The following is a 16,993-nucleotide window of genomic DNA, read 5'->3' on the forward strand; positions in this document are numbered from 1 at the left end:
GCTAGCCTAAAAAAGCATTGCTCTCTACACAGACAGACAGACACACTCAAATGCACACAGTTGCCATGTCTGGGATTTGAACACCTACCTAACTACTTCATCACATGATAGCAGCACACAGTTACAGGACGCACTACTGAGATTACTGGGTTGTAATCTTCCCAGAGGTGTATTTCTAGGTGGATGACATCAGCAGCCTTGCCTAAGTTGTGCATTAAAATTGTTGGGAGTGTGACTACCCTAAAAAGCATTACTCTCTACACAGTCAGACAGACATGCACACAAACACACATGCACAGTTGCCATGTCTAGTATTTTAATACCTACCTAACTACTTTATCACACGATAATATGCAGTTACAGGATGCACTATTGAGATTCCTTGGCTACAATTTTTCCAGAGGTGTATTTCTAAGTGGATGACATCAGCAGCCTTGCCTAAGTTGTGCATTTAAATTGTTGGGAGTGTGACTACCCTAAAAAGCATTGCTCTCTACACAGTCAGACAGACATGCACACAAACACAGTAGCCAAGTCTGGGATTCAAACTCCTACCTAACTTATCACACTACAGCAGTACACAGTTACAGGACATGCCATGGAGATTACTAGGCCACAATTCTCCCAAAGGTGTATTTCACATTGGATTACCTCAGCAGGCTTGTCATAGAGCAGTGTGTGTGCATGGGCCATTACCCATTCATCTAGGGGTTGACATGCCACATGCGGGCACACAGGGTCATATTTCACAGGTATGTGTATACAGTTGCTAGATGACTACTTCCTTGTACAGTCATGTTGCACAGCTGGCACATGCACCACATAGTCTGTACTGCTGCCAGATACTGGTGATTAGTATCTGCAGTGAGTGACATCTACACCTCATGTGTTTGGGGCCCTTTGGCTGTGTGCTGGGTGGGACAGGCTTGGATGGCTCCTTGTCAAAGACACCCTCTTCCACACATCTATGTCCATCTACCTTTGGCTTATTATAGTGTGTTGTCCTTACATATATGTCTGTATTCCTATCCACTGAGTGTGCAAGGCATGAGTGGTGCATACAGACGAGTGTATGCACTAACAACTGTGACTGCCAGATATGTCTGGTCTACTGGTGTTTGCAGACATGGCCTTCATGTGTTTAAGTGAGTGAGCATGCCCAGTGTGACCTTTCAGTATGTTGTTGACTTACATTGCCTTCATTTCTCTAAGTGTATGAGCATGCCCAATATGGCTGTCTGTATTGCATGTGTGTGTCAAGTCCAGGTAGTTTGTACTGCAGTGCTGATGTTTGTGTTGTACACTGACAGGTAGCATGCTGTCTCTGCAGGGTATCCATCGATCATTTGGCATTGACTGTTACTACATTTCTGCATAGCAGGGGGGGCACACCTGACTATTTCTACATTTCTACACAGGATTGGGGGGGCACACCTGACTGTTACTATATGTCTACGTAGAATGGGGGGGGGGCACACCTGACACTTGTACACATTTGCTGGGACTGTACTGGTATGTCGGGTGCTCCATTTCAGTCTGTAGTCTTACCTATCATGCTGCCTAGAGGCATATGAGTGTACTATACAGATCTTAGCTTATAATTACCTACGTATCAGTGTCTGACTTCTTAGCCTTCACAACTGACATCCCGCTGCCTGGCCTGCTGTAGTCAATCTGTGTAGGTCTGGGAGGGTTGCCCATAGGCCACATTCAGAGGCCATAGCACAGTATTTGTTTGTTTTTGTCTACACCAATCCTGCTGGCTGTGACTGTTGTTGGATATTTGATCCCCCTGACTGGCATGTGTGAGTCACTTACCTTGTGGGTGTCCCAGTATTGAGGATGGTGCTGCAGGGCTGCCTATGTCAGATGCACATAGTACACTCCCTACACATGGTTAGGCACAGAGGTAGTGTAATGTTTGACATCCCTTTTACTTTATGTGAGAGGCAAAGAGAGGTGTTATTCCCTGGGTTCCTCCCATGTCAGTGTATGTGCTATGCGTTGCCTCTTTGTCAAGGTCAGGGCATACTGAGCATGCCTCCTTCTGCCTACTCTGGCAGGCTCAGGTTGTTCCTCCTCTGAGTCACTCTGTGCCCGTGCAGGCCTTATCAATGGTGGGGGGCTGTGTGGCCCTGCCCCGTGCTGTTCCTGCTGCAGCTGTTTCCACAGGATCATATTGTGTAGCATGACACATACAAGGATAATTTGGGTACATGTAGCTGGTGAGTACTGCAAGGCACCACTGGATGTGTCCAGGCACTGGAACTGTGACTTGAGCATCCCAAACACATGCTCTATTATGATTCTTGATTGTGCGTGTGCCCTGTTATGGAGTTCTTGTCTGGGTGTGTGTGCATTTCTGATGGGTGTCATCAGCCACAGCTCCAGTGCATATCCAGCATCCCCCACTAGGTGAGTATGTGGGATGTCCCCATTGGCAAATTTCTGGTACAGCTGCGTCAAATGCCAGATGTGGGAATCGTGATAGCTTCCAGGGCAGCCAGCACACACGTTCATCATTATGCCCTGGGCATTGCACACGACCTGTCAGTTGATGGAATGGAAGCCCTTGCGGTTGATGTAGACCCTACCCCGCTCACCGGGTGGCGCTTTGATGCATATGTGCATGCAGTTTATAGCACCCACTACCTCAGGGTATTCTGCTATTTGGTGGAACAGTTGCATATTGCTGGCCAATGCCTCATGGGTGTTGGGAAAAATATACATGCTCATTGACATGTGCTGACATGGCATCCAAGAACTGGTGGAGTACCCTGGATGCTGATGCCTGTGAGATCCCCATCATATCCCCAGTTGGCCTTTGGAAGGTACCTGTAGCTAGTATTCTTAGGCCTACACATACCTTGGTATCCACTGGGATGGATTCCCCTCTGTTAGTTCTGTGTGTGAGGGGTGACCAGCACAACTCAACAATTTGCTGTAGGAGATCTCTGTCCACCCTATAGTGCTCCACTATCTCCAGCTCATGTAGCCCTTGGTAGGTTACCCGGGGTCTGCACACTCTTCTCTGTCTCCTCACTGTGGGTTGCTTGGCAGTATTCACATCCTCACCACCCTCAGCCTCTTCCATAGGTTGTTGTACAGTAGCTGTTGCAGCCCCTAACATTTTGCAGTTGTAAGTGTTAAAAGTTACCTGCTTGTTTACAATGATGGTGTAGAGTGTGGGAAAAACCAGAGGGGTAGGTGTTTTCATAGTTTTTAGTAGTGTTCTGGGCTGGGCTGGTCTGCTGCCTGTGTAATTGGCTGGTTCTAATACATTTCATCTGCCAGCTAAGCTAGTACTCTTTGATTACCTTCCTACTGCTGTTTTCCCTTCCCATTGCCTTCCTGTTTTAGCCCAGAGGCACACCATGCAAACAGACTGCTCAATTGTGCACACTGCTGCTATTTCCTGGTTTAACCTCTTTTTTCTTCCTGTACAACCTGGTGTGTGGCATGCACACCCGCTTAGGCTATGTATAGACTGCTAGGCAGGTTTAGACACACCTCCTAGCTTAGCTGTGCTGAGTTAGGAGCAACCCTGAGCCACAGGGCTCCAATCCACTTACAGTATGCCTGACACCCCCCCATAATGTCGCCTACCTCCTAGGCTTGCACCAAACTATTCCTACTCTTACACTGTTGGGATCTAACTCACATCCTGGGGTAAACTGTGATTCACTATCCTTCCCCTCATTTGTATAGGATTCCCTGCTAATGAATAGTTACATGTCTCACACTGAGCCCCCCCCCCCCTTAGCAACCACTACTCACTGGCCATGTTGTCTTCTGCCTGCCATTGTCTTGCATGGCTTTAGTTAGAATGCTTAATTTAGGTTAATTTTGTTATTTCCTCCCTATCCCACTTGCACACTGTTGCCCTTCTCTTAAACAGCTGAGATCGGCTAATAAGAAATAAAAGTTGATTTTTTAAATTTTTATACTGTTTGCAATGCCAAAGGCCTTATATGTGGCCATTGGCATGCTTACTACATGATATGCAGCCTTTATTTTGTGCTGTCATAGCTCCATTTTGGATTTTGCAGAAATGTACTCAGTTACTGAGTACATTTCTGCTGATTGTACCAGTCCTGCACGGATGGTTGCAAGCTTCCTGGATTGCAAATTCCCCTCATTTGCATGGATTTCTCTGGCAAATGGGGTGATTTGCATACAAGGGTTTCGTCCGTACAGGATTAGTTCAGGAGCTCTTGTGCATGTCCCTGCAGGCTGTTCCTGGATCGCACGGCAGACATACTGCCTGCTTGAGCTCCTGCACCGATCTTGCATGCCGTGCAAGCTTTTGAGAATCTGGGGGAGTGTGTAACCAAGACCTGATATTGCTTTACGTATATTAGTAATGCAGTTATTGTGCACACAGTTTACTTGAAATTATATCGTTACATACAACTCCTAAGCTGCACTTATAGCTGAACTACCCAGTATCTCATACTATTATAACAGGTTTTGCCATACTGTTAAAATTTTATATGTGTAAGGACTGGAACAGTTATGATTAACATATTACCCAATAACTAATAAGTATATGTTGCATACTTGTATGAAAGATTATATGATTACATAGTAGGAGACATGTAACTGTAGCTAACAGTGGGTGTGGGACAGGTGTTTGGAACTCAAGTAATGGGCAGTCATGGAACTAAGGTGATAGTAAAGCAGATGTGGGGTGAGGGTAAAAAAGAGGGGCAAACAAAATGGATGGCTGCATAAGATGGTCAGAGTGAGAGTTAGAGGGAGAATCAGAAGGACATAGGATTTTTTTTTCTTTTTTTGTTGGAATATGCCCCAGTTTTTGTATTTTTGGAGAACAGAAGGTATTGAAAAGACATAGAAAGAGAATAGGGAAAATGGCAGGTACAAGCACATAAATACCACAATACAGGATGGATAAAGGTCATTAATATACATAAAGAATTGGTGAGGTACACAGACAACACACATATGGACTGCACAACATGGGTTAAGGACAGATGATGAATAGGGTAGGGATATGTACCTGCCACAGAGCACCGCAATAAATGCACAAAGCAGTGCTGAGATGTTGCAAACTGTGTGGCAGTCATACCAAAAGGAGTGTGACTGATGGTAGCTGTACAAAATGGAACACTAACTAGGGATTGCCAGCATTGCAATACACAATGAACATCAGACATCATCACCCATGAAGTTGTTGGCAGTGCAAGTGTAAGCCAAGCAACAAGGCTGAGTAAATCCATCAATGGAAATGTAGAATCAGAAAAGCTGTGGTCAGGTTAGAAATTATGCACAATGCCAAGCAGCATGTCTGGATGTGTAATAAACCAATAACTGTACACACCACATATTATGAGATGATAAATGGAATCCTGACATCAAAGTAGACATTACATACTAGAAGCAACACAGATGGTGTTCAGGAATGCAATGTAGATATGTGACATGCCATGATGTCACACAAGCTGAATAAACAGAATGCTCAGCATAAATACCCCCATCTATGACATTAACTTGTCAGGTAGAAACCACATGGTGATACAGAGACATTACAAAATATCATATGAATATGAGAAATTAAGGAATATAAGCCTCTGGATTCACAGGTATGTTGGAAGCATGGAAAGGAAGTCAGAGTAATGCACTATCACAAGTAAGACATGAACACAGGCAGAAACATCACCTAGACCACCACAAATATCAAAAAGCTATGAAGGGGAAAGGGAATGGAATAAATATATAAGGAAATGCATATTTGAAATAGCAATTTCATAAAAACACAGTGTGTGCATGAACAAGTAAAACATTAAACATGGATGTATCCCCAACAAAAAATGGACTGCAAATTCCCTTCAAGGTGCACGCAGCAAAGGACTGATATCTGACGTGTGCAATATGCATCTGTGATACCTAGTAACATGTTTGTGTTCAAAGGACACAAACAAAATAGTAATGTGTAACATGGAAACAGCAATTAGCATAGGTACATAAAAGTAGGGTTGAAAATCACATACTCATATATACTGCCACGGAAACATAAGACACAAGGCGGCACACTCACAATGATAACAATATTACATGAAAATGTATATGAGTGATGAAAGGACAGTTATGTATATACAACTATTGCATATTGCTTGCAGGGACAGTAATCATGTATATTATTACATTACAATGGTTGATTTGTGTGTTGTCGCTGTCAGAAGCATACAAATGTACCAGCCATACAAAGCAATGCAGGCAGTTTATACAGAAGGAAAGCTGCTCAGGAATGTAAACATGTATATATACACGTCAGAAGAGAAGGTATAGGCATGATACAGTGTTTTGCCAAAAGTATAAGGCTAAACAATACAGTAATGCATTACATATGCCATGAATATGATACCATCATACAATGCAGACTCAATATGTAGAACATCATTCCTTGCCATTGATGCCATATAGAAAGGTGACAGGCTACACATAGGTGAACAACTGAAGCATAAATGACAAGAATGTAAGACAACTGGGTAATACAGAAAGTACCATCAAATAGCACACACAAAAGCAGAGTGCCAGTGGGAGTTTGTGACACAAAAATGACACAAATGTAACAAATACCCTGATAAAGCATGTATGTCAAAAGACATACAACATATAAACAAAACAATGCTACAACAATGTTTGCAAAGTATGCATCTATATCAGTCATGTGCACATATTCACAGTAGAATGGCATTACACTGTTACATGTGTTAAATGTTATAAAACCTAGCAAGTGTAATGTAGCACATATGTCATCACCGTGCATTTACTCATTTGAGCACTGTCAACAGGACAAATGTGTGACATCTGCAGAATGCAAACTGTGTCAGACCTTCATAAATGGTCATACTGGAGCAGAAATATCAATCTCATGGGCCACATACAGAGTTCAGGAATAATTTGCCTGCATATCCGTTACACGGTCAGCATTAATGACGAACTTGTGTCAGTATTGTTATTATGGCAGCAACATATTTGCATGTGTCATAATACAGCTAAATGCTTTAGCTCCATACAATCTGGATTGTGAAGTGTGAATCCTAAGGTACATATTAAAAGCATGACTGCAATAGATTTATGTGTGCATAAAATTGTGCTTAAGAATGAAAGATAACTAAACAGGAATATACCATGGAGTCAGCATGACATGAGTGAAACACATAGTCAACACTTACTGTCCAGAGGGCCCTCCTTGATGGAGTTGAACATCACAAATTATCTGTGTAGCAATTGCCTGGAAGGATTCAAGTATGGCCTGCACCATGTCTTGGAAGAACCATCATGTCCTGCAATCTGCACCATGAAAATGTCCGTCTGAGCTCTCAGATCTTTGGGCTGGCATGGCTAGGTCATCACTGTCAATCTGCTGAAATGATGGTCTGTGCTGGTCATTGTCCCTTGTCATCATCCTGCTGTCCACCCTGGACCTTGGAATCAGTGTCTGCCAGAAGAAGGCTATTGTGTCATTAGTCTCATATTGATAACACACCCCTTAGAGTTGACCCAGTAGCCAGGGACTTAGGGACACACATAGATAGTAGTCTAGCCTTTGACCATCATTTGTCTACAGTAATGAGGAAATCCTTCTATGTTGCGCAACTTATAAACAAAGGTATGGCATCTAAATCCAAGGAAGTCATTGCTCCACTATATTCAGCATTCATCAGACTTGTCATTGAGTGCAATGCCCCTTTGGTATGTACCTAAGCAGGCATATTCAACAATTGGTAAATCCACACAAATTCCTCACTAAAAGAATACGGAGCTTAAATAAAATGTCCTATGCAGACTACTTCAAGGCTCTATCCCTGGATTCTGTCTCCTACAGACTTTTGAGAGGAGATCTGTGCCTGACATACAGGATATTGGCAGACCCCACTCTGATGAACCTCCTGCATATCCGCAAAAAAACAGCACAAGAATTACCCATTCTAAAGACCTAAACCTTGCCTATAATATAAATAGGACCTGCTGGAGACACAGGTATGTATCCCAGAGATTACCCTGTCACTGGAACAGGCTCCCCATCCATGTGAAGCAGAGTTTCTCCCTAACCCAATTCAAGGGCACCCTGGACAATTGGATGGGGAACAGGAAATTCATCCCTGGTTTAGCACCTATGTCTCTAATGGACACAACGCAACCTGTAGGAGGTTCATCTCCCAGGCCCTAGGTTGTAAATGTTTCATCTCCCAAGCATCTCCTTACACTTATTAAGGGTATCAGAACTTGTCAGAGGTATGGCATGCATGGCTCTGCTTAAAAAGGCCCTTGTGGTGGTTAGTCTAGTAAGCACCTATGAACCTGTGAACCTATGAAGATGTGTAATACTAACAACAGGTAGGATGCAAAACAAGGACAGTAGCAGGAGCAGCATATCCTTTTATGTGCCCTAGCAGTAACTCATCTGTACTCCTCCCATGAGAACAGTCCATTCTAGTTTGTGACATAACAGTAACTTTTCTTTGCCCCTACCAACAAAAGAATGGGCAAATAAACCATTTTGCTACTAAAACATCTTTGTAATGCTAAAAGTGCTTTCAAAGGACTTCTCCCTGAAAATTTGTACATATTTATCACACAGCATTCTATGTTCATGTATTGTCAATCATGTGTACCTCTGCAATGGCTTGACAAGTGAGGCCATGCCATCATTACACTTCTAACTAATGCATACAAATAAAAGTGTAAAAGCCTTTGCTTCACATTATTCATAAAAATATTCCAGCATTTGCATTATCTAGATAATAAAATGGGGGCACACCTGCTGTAGTTCAATAGTCCTCTGTAAAGATATCTTGTAAAGAAATAAGCTTCTGTGAAGCCCTGCAAACATGTAGCAAGTATCCTCACCATCAGTTTGGCTAGCTACACATTTGCGTTTTTATAATAGACTAGATTAATAATGGATTGCATCTGTCTTAGCCTGTGTTTTAGAGATGTTAATTAAAGCATAAGCAACTGAATTGCATGCTAATCAAGCTATCTGTTGGAGCCCTTCAACAAGTTATAAAGCATCCATGTAGCCTCCATGCTGTTTTTTCCTAAAGATTTCAAAAGTTGTGGAGTACAGACACAGGAAGTCTACACAGACAGAATGTTAGGAGTTGCTGTTGCTTTAATCTATTTGTATGTGTTAGCGGTTGCAGCCAATGCTCCTGCTGCTGCCAATAGGCCTAGGTCAAGATAGAGAATAGTTTTCAGGCCACATTTAACGTATCACAGCATACACAACATGGACATTGTTGAATGGTACAGGGTGGACAGGGACACACTACAAGAACTCTGTGACTTCTGCTGGCCTCAACTTAGAGACAGAGCCTTTACCTCCCCATGTATTGGCTGTACTGCTTGCATCACAGTCAGACATGAACTAACACTGTGGTAACTGCTGCATTTACAAGGCAAGTCCTGAACATGTACTGTAGTGTATAATAAGCATCTATATCACGTTATTGAAATCTTACTACTTCAAATCACTAAAGGTCGACCTCTAGTGATTGATGTAGTAAAACATTGAATAACGTTTAAAAAAAATAAATAAATAAAAAATAAAAACTAACTAGTGTAAGCAGGGGGGGCAAGCCACCCTGCACCCCCCACACTCCCCTACTTAAATATTCCAACTCTGAGACAGCACTACATTGAAGTAAATGGAAATCTCCCCTATGGAGATTTCTGTTTACCTGCACGATGTTCTGCACTTTCGATGTTATGGTGCTGACAATATCAGCTTCGATATTGTCAGCTTTCAACATTGTGAAGTAGACCCTATAAAAATATTATGGCATGTCCTTGTATTTTATCACTTGGTACAATATGCAAGTAAAAGGTGGGAGATTTGCACATAAATTAATGTAACATGTGACACCAGAGTGTTATTTGACTTGCATATGTCCATTAAAAAGTAGTAGATCTCAGGCATCAAACATTCACACATTCATACCTCTTCAAAGTACTGATGATCACTGCATGCCCTCAGTTTTGCACCATACTTTTGTAATGGGAAATCATTACAGACAGAAGTTCGAAAGTAATGAGACATATTGCAGTTTCTGACTTCACAACACTCATAATACCAGACAGGCAGGATGCAAAACAAGGAGAGTAACAAGAGCAACATATCACTGTTTGTGTCATAACAGCAGCTCAGCTTGGTTCTCCCCTTGAAAGAATAGTGTACCCTTGCATGTGCCATAATAGGAACTCACCATTTTCCCCCCAAAAGAGCAGTCTATGCTTATTTGTGCCATCCAACCTGCCCTTCATTTGATGGCAACTGCAAATCATAATATTCCCAGTTAATATCCTCACATATTTTATGGTAAAGGATATAGACTGGCTTACACACTGCATGTCTCTGAGTACTGGTCAGATAACCGATGACTAGCCAAGAAACACAGAAAGGTAAGACAGAGCTGTATATTTGCAAGCAATAATCATAACAGGTTGTATGATCACTAAGTGCACTACATCCAAATATATTAAATATAATAAATGTACAAGTAACAGTTTATGCCTTGATATCAGTGTACATTCAGTTGCACTTGTTTGTGCGAAGAATTATTACATTTCTTTGCTGCAAAGCTGTTTCTGTGGCAAAGATGGATAAGGCACCCATCCTGTTTTCTGAAGGTGCATTGGAGTGAGAGTTGAAATCCAGACTTATGTAGACATGTATCTTGTGTACTAACATTTTCTATTCTGTATGTCATAGATTGATTTTCCTCATTTCAACTATTTCTCAATTGTTTTTTTTTGGGGGGGGGCACTGCTTGTGTGATGCGCCACTTAGAACAAACATGTTTGGCTATGTTCATCTGGCTTGTGCATAGTTTGGAAATGCACAAACTGGATGAATGGACCATCCAGGTAGCAGAGATGACCCAGATAGCCACATACAAGCATTCAAGTAATGCTATTGGCCATCCTACAAACACGTTGCCCTCCACTGGGCACTCTCAAGTACCATGTTTGCACAATGGTAAGCAATACACAACATTTTCAAATGTTGCAAAAACAAAAGGTGTGTACTCTCAATAAGCATGATACATGTAATTTGCAGGAAAACATAATTTTACATTGGTCTTGATCTGTAGTAGGCATGGTAGGCATTCATGGAGAGGTTTTAAGATTCTGTGCTCAAAGATGGGGTGCCCAGGAATCCAAAGTCTTTGCTGGACTCCTAATGAATGAACATGGGGCCAGGCTATTGCAGAGGGACCATTGTGGCTAGTATTATGAGTCAGAGGCAGGGAATAGTCTTGCCCAGGCTTTGACCAGTGCTACTGGTATCTCCCACACTGGTGGCCAATGTAGGAATCACTACAGAGATCTCCGAATGAGGAAGAGGGATATCTTCAATGGTTGGATCAAGGAATGTAGGAATGGGGGCACCCTACAGATGTGTAAGCATCACTTACAGAGACTACTTGAAAGAGCTAAAAGCTAGGTTTAGTCAGGATTGGTATTTATAATGGTATTCTGTTCTGTTTTTTCCACAGCCGTCACAGACTGAGAACTGAATGCATGAACCCCAGTCACTAGATTGGCACAGATGCGAGATGCATGAGGTATGTATGCATTTGAACAGTACTGTTATTGTAGCATTAAAAGTAAAGACACCTTTTTCTGTTTTACAGTATATTATACTGTTGTATCAAATTGAGCATGCATCTCTCAACTGTAACAGGAAAGTATGCATGCATTAGTCTGTAGGCCAAAACAACAGTTCAGTATTAGAGAGTAGTCAGAGGTTGTGGATTCAAAAACCACACTTCCCAAGCATACAATACTGTTAAGTTTTCATCAGTATTGCAATGTAATGTCAGACCTCTAAAGCAGTGGCACCAATGGCCTACTGTAAACTGTAATCAGTATAATTGGAAGATTCATTATGTGCAATATATGCATACATGAAGGCTTGCTTGCTGCAGTCTGTAGTATAGTGTGCATCTGTTATGAGCTGGGTAGTCTTAACAGTAAAAAAAGTTATTTGTTAGGAGTTGGTAGTCTGAAAAGTAGGGTCTATATTATATCAATGAAAGCTTGAAACTGCGAATGCTGTATAATTGACCCAAACACTTCAAAAATCCAAAACGCCGAACACACAGTTCAGCGATTTTTTTTTTCCCAGGGGAAAAAAATCACTGATCCATAAAAAAAAACCCAACAAAATAAAGTGGGGGGATTCATCACCCACACCCCCCGATGTGGGGGGCTATGTCCCCCACACCCCTGCTACTTAAATATGCCAACTCCAAGATCACACCACACTGGAGGAAATGGCAAAGTCCTGAAAATGACCCAGTGATTTTTTTTTTTCCCTGGGAAAAAAAAATCGCTGTTACTTGCTTTCAGAATTTCGCCATTTCGGGTAAACATGTTTGATTAAACAACGTTTGCAACTTTAAGCATTCGCTTACATAATAGGAACCCGAAAAGTAAAGGTAACAGAACAAAATCAAATAATTGTATCAATGCATTCTATGGAAATGGCAAAGTCCTGTAAATGACCCAGTGATTTTTTTTCCCTGGGAAAAAAAATCACTGTTCCTTGCTTTCAGAATTTCACCATTTTGGGTAAACATGTTCGATTAAACAACATTTACAACTTTAAGCATTCGCTTACATAATAGGAACCCGAAAAGTAAAGGTAACAGAACAAAATCAAATAATTGTATCAATGCATTCTATGTCACATATGAAGTTGCTAATGTTCTTCTTTTTCTCTCTCACTCCAACCCTTATCTTCTCTCTTTTTTTTCCCCACACCACAGCAAAGTAGGCCTATTCCATGGGATTCTCCTGCCTCCACTCTGCCAACTACTGCACTGTTGATCAGCATGTCTGGTGTGTGATGTGGCAGCACCCCCTCTGCTGCCTCTGCAATACATGGCCCCTCAGGTAATTCTGCCCTAGAGGATAGGCCTGTGGCTTCCTCTGGGAGCAGTGGCGGAGGTGGTTACTTTAACACCAGAAAAGTACTGCCAGTTTGAGTTCAATAAATAATGACATACATTTGAGTTTTGTACTTCATAATCCTATTATTCTAACTACTTTCTAAGTTTATAACAACAATATTTAATATCTGTCCCTATTTCTGGGCATTTGTCCCCCCATTATTTTAGCCTTTGTCCAGGTTTCTTGCAATAAAAGGTTGAGAGGTATGATCCGTATTCATTCTTTCTCTCTTATATTATAATGCTATTTTCCCTCTTAGTATTTTTGGCTCTTATGTTTATTTTTCTTTCATTATTTTCTACAATTATATTGATCTTATTGTATTTTGCAACTTTGTGTGGGGGCTGGGATTAAATTTGCTCAGTTATGATTAGTGACCTACCCATATTAACAAATTCAGATAAATTATATGTATATGATATGGCTGAAAGGTATTGGACTCTCACTTTATCAAAACCTTTCACAGTGCTTTCAGTTTATCAACCATTTCACTTTTTATCAATAATAACATATATATGTGGAGTACTGTTCAGTTTGGTGCTGTTTAGGAGCAGTCGTTATGAAGGAGGTTTTATTTGTTCAGTAATCATTGCCAGTGCTTGTTTTGAAAGCATGCTGTTACATTGGTTTGGGTGACTTCTCTCTGTTTTGAGATGGTGCTACCACTGAGTTCAGTTGTGTGTGTATATATATATATATATATATATGGTTCCCTATCAGAAGCCTGAAACACTATAAGCCTGAAAATCAAAATCCTGAAAACTATAGACTGAAAGTTCAAAATCCTGAAAGCCCAAAATCCTGAAACTCAAAATCCTGAAAACACAAATAATGCTAATATGTCACTATAAAGACACTAATATCTACCAACTGACCCTGACCCTAACCCTAACCCTAAGGTCCGTCACTATCGCACACTCACCTGACCCAGCCTAACCCTAACTCACTTAAACCGCCTAACCCCAATATTTGTCACTATTGCATACATGCCTAACCTGCCCTAACCTAACTCACTTAAACCGCCCTAACCCTAACAAAAACCAACACACTTACCTGAACCCAACGCATGACCCAACACCACAGGGCTAACAATAGCAAAGCCACAATGATGTCAGTATGTCCATTTTGTGTTTTCAGGATTTTGAGTTTCAGGATTTTGGGCTTTCAGGATTTTGAACTTTCAGTCTATAGTATTCAGGATTTTGATTTTCAGGCTTATAGTGTTTCAGGCTTCTGATAGAACATATATATATATATATATATATATATATATATATATATATATATATATATATATATATATATATATATATATATATATATATATATATATATATATATATATATATACAGGGGTGGGGCTAAGAGGCCTTGCCACCAGACTGGAGGTTGCAGGGTGTCTTGCCCTCTGGAAAAAATACTTAAAGTTTAACTTTTAGGTGTTTTGTCCTTCAGCCATTTTGTGTGTGTGTGTGTGTGTGTGTGTGTGTGTGTGTGTGTGTGTGTGTGTGTGTGTGTGTGTGTGTGTGTGTGTGTGTGTGTGTGTGTGTTTGGGAATGACAATGCAGTCAGTTTATCTATAGGTGAAACAGCTGGGCATGTGTGCGTGTGTGCGTGTGTGTGTTGTTTGGTTTGCTATCTTACTGTTTAGTTTGCTGTATGAATGTGACTCTGGTGTAGTGAGATGGTTTGTTCTATTTACGGTGAAGAAGGTGAGAGAGAGTAAGGCAGTAGCATTCATTGTCAATTCTTACTTGATGATAGGAATGTTCAATAACTTGAGATAAACTCATATACAGAGCCGTGTGTGTATGTAATGCCCTAGGTAAGAATGGCAGGTTAGTTAATTTAACCAAGCTCAAACCCTGTACCTTGGCTACAGGAGACAAGAGCCTGAATCCTCTCCACCAACCATACCTCAAAACATCCTAATACGAGAAATCTAGACAAAGCCTTAAATAATGGGGTGCAAACCCCCCTAAATGTGGGCAGATTTTAAAGATTACTCTTATAAACTTAGAATGTTATTCAAATAACACAGTTTGCAATAGTTTGCATTTTATGAAGGACATGAAGTCTGAAACTCTAAAGTATGTAATTATTTAGTGACTTCAATTGTCTGTAGTTTGCCAAAAAAACACAGATGTTAAGAAGGGTAGATCAAAAATATGAGGCAAAAATCTGGACAGTCTGCAGAAATCTGGACAGTTGAAATGTATGATCACACCAACTATCTCAGTACATTTTCAAGGAATAGTAAGTTTTTCTGTACATTTTCAAGGAATTGTCAACTTCAGTGCATTTTCAAGGAACTGCAAGCTTCAAGGGAAGAGAAGTTTACTTCTGGTCATGTTGTTTTCAGTGTGCAAGTGCTTTATTGTTGGTCATCACTGTGCTATTGAATTTGAAAGCTGTGTTAGTAGCATAACAGGTGGCATACTTATTTCTGATGCAGAAGGCTGTGGGTTGCAGTTCCGGAACATGTAAATAGATTGCTGTTACTGTGTTGCATTTTAAAGTGAGTGTGGAGGTCCTGCAGTCCTGAGTTTGTCCTCCTTTGGCTGAAATGCCTAGTAATTATGAATGTGTTTTCGGTTTGCCATCCATTCCCTACTGCAATATTACCAGCTAACCAAATTTTTTTTTTTTTTTTTTTTTTTTTTTTTTAATGGAACATATGCACTTCAGTCTTCAAGGGCAGTAGGCACTGTATTTGTAGATGAAGCACTGAAAGTTACAAAGTTGTTTGTAAGCACCAATCTCTTCATTAGTTACAGATCTTTTTAATGTGGAATTATTCAGGTGACTTTTACTTCTGCAGAGATTGTGCATTATTGAATGATATTGGTGAATTGCAATGGCAGAAGCTTGAGTAGCCTTTTATGGTTGAAATGGGCAGTTTTGTTATTATTGCTTCATATGTTTTGTTTCATTGCTTAATGGAAAAATGCTCAAAACTACAAATTTTAAACACACTCTAACACGTGGTGCTGCAATCTACAAGGAATATAATTCAATACAATCAGAGCATGTGAAGGTATGCATGCATGGTCCTAAAAAATGTGTGCAAGGTGCCTATCGTTTGAAAACAGCCCAAAGGTAAACTTAATCTGTCAATGGCCAGATACATTTTCTTTGAATGTGGGTTTCAATACTGTTTCAATGAATGGGAGTTTCAATGGCAGAGAAGTTTGCTGTTAATGCCAAGTCTGTTTTCATTGTGGGGCTGTATCATACCTCTCAAATATCTAGATTTCCACAGAATGCCCAGACTTTTGTCTTAAAAGTTTTGTCTGTCCTGATTAAATTTTGGTATTCTGGCAAATCATTGGCTAATTATTGAGGATTGAACTTGGAAAATAATAAGACATTTGAGTTTCAGACTTTATATCCATCAGAAAATTCATGCTAATGCAAAACCTTTTTATTCTATCAATTTTCGAAGTTTGCAAAAGCAATATTTAAAAAAATGTTCCCTAGTTTTAGTTCTTTGCCACCCCCCCCCCATTTGTTATGGTTTTGTCCAGATTTCTTGCTCAAATAAGTTAAGAGGTATAGCAAATATCTCTCAAGTGTACAGATTTTCACAGACTGTCCAGATTTTGACCTTATATTTTTCGTCTGTTTTTCATAAAATCGTGTTTTTCCTAGTAAATTAGTGGTAAATTATTCAAGACTGAAGTTAGAAAATAATGATGGCCATTTGAGTTTCAGACTTCATATCCTCCAGAAAATTCATGCTTATGTAAAACCTGTTATTATATCAACTTTCTAAGTCTGTAAGAGCAATATTTAAAAAACTGTCTCTATTTTGGGGCCATTGTCCCACTTTTATTTATTACTTTGTCCAGATTTATTGATCTAAGAGGTTGAAAGGTATGACAAATGTCTATCAGTGTTTATGCTACAAAATTTGAAATAAAACTTTTCAATTAAATTCCGGTATCTGTAATCATAGCAGAAGTAAAGAAGAAAACAGCATGAACACTGACAGGTTTAAACAGTG

Source organism: Protopterus annectens, chromosome 5.part0 (genome assembly GCF_019279795.1).
Source record: "Protopterus annectens isolate FY-2018-M chromosome 5.part0, PAN1.0, whole genome shotgun sequence".
Lineage (NCBI taxonomy): Eukaryota > Metazoa > Chordata > Ceratodontiformes > Protopteridae > Protopterus > Protopterus annectens.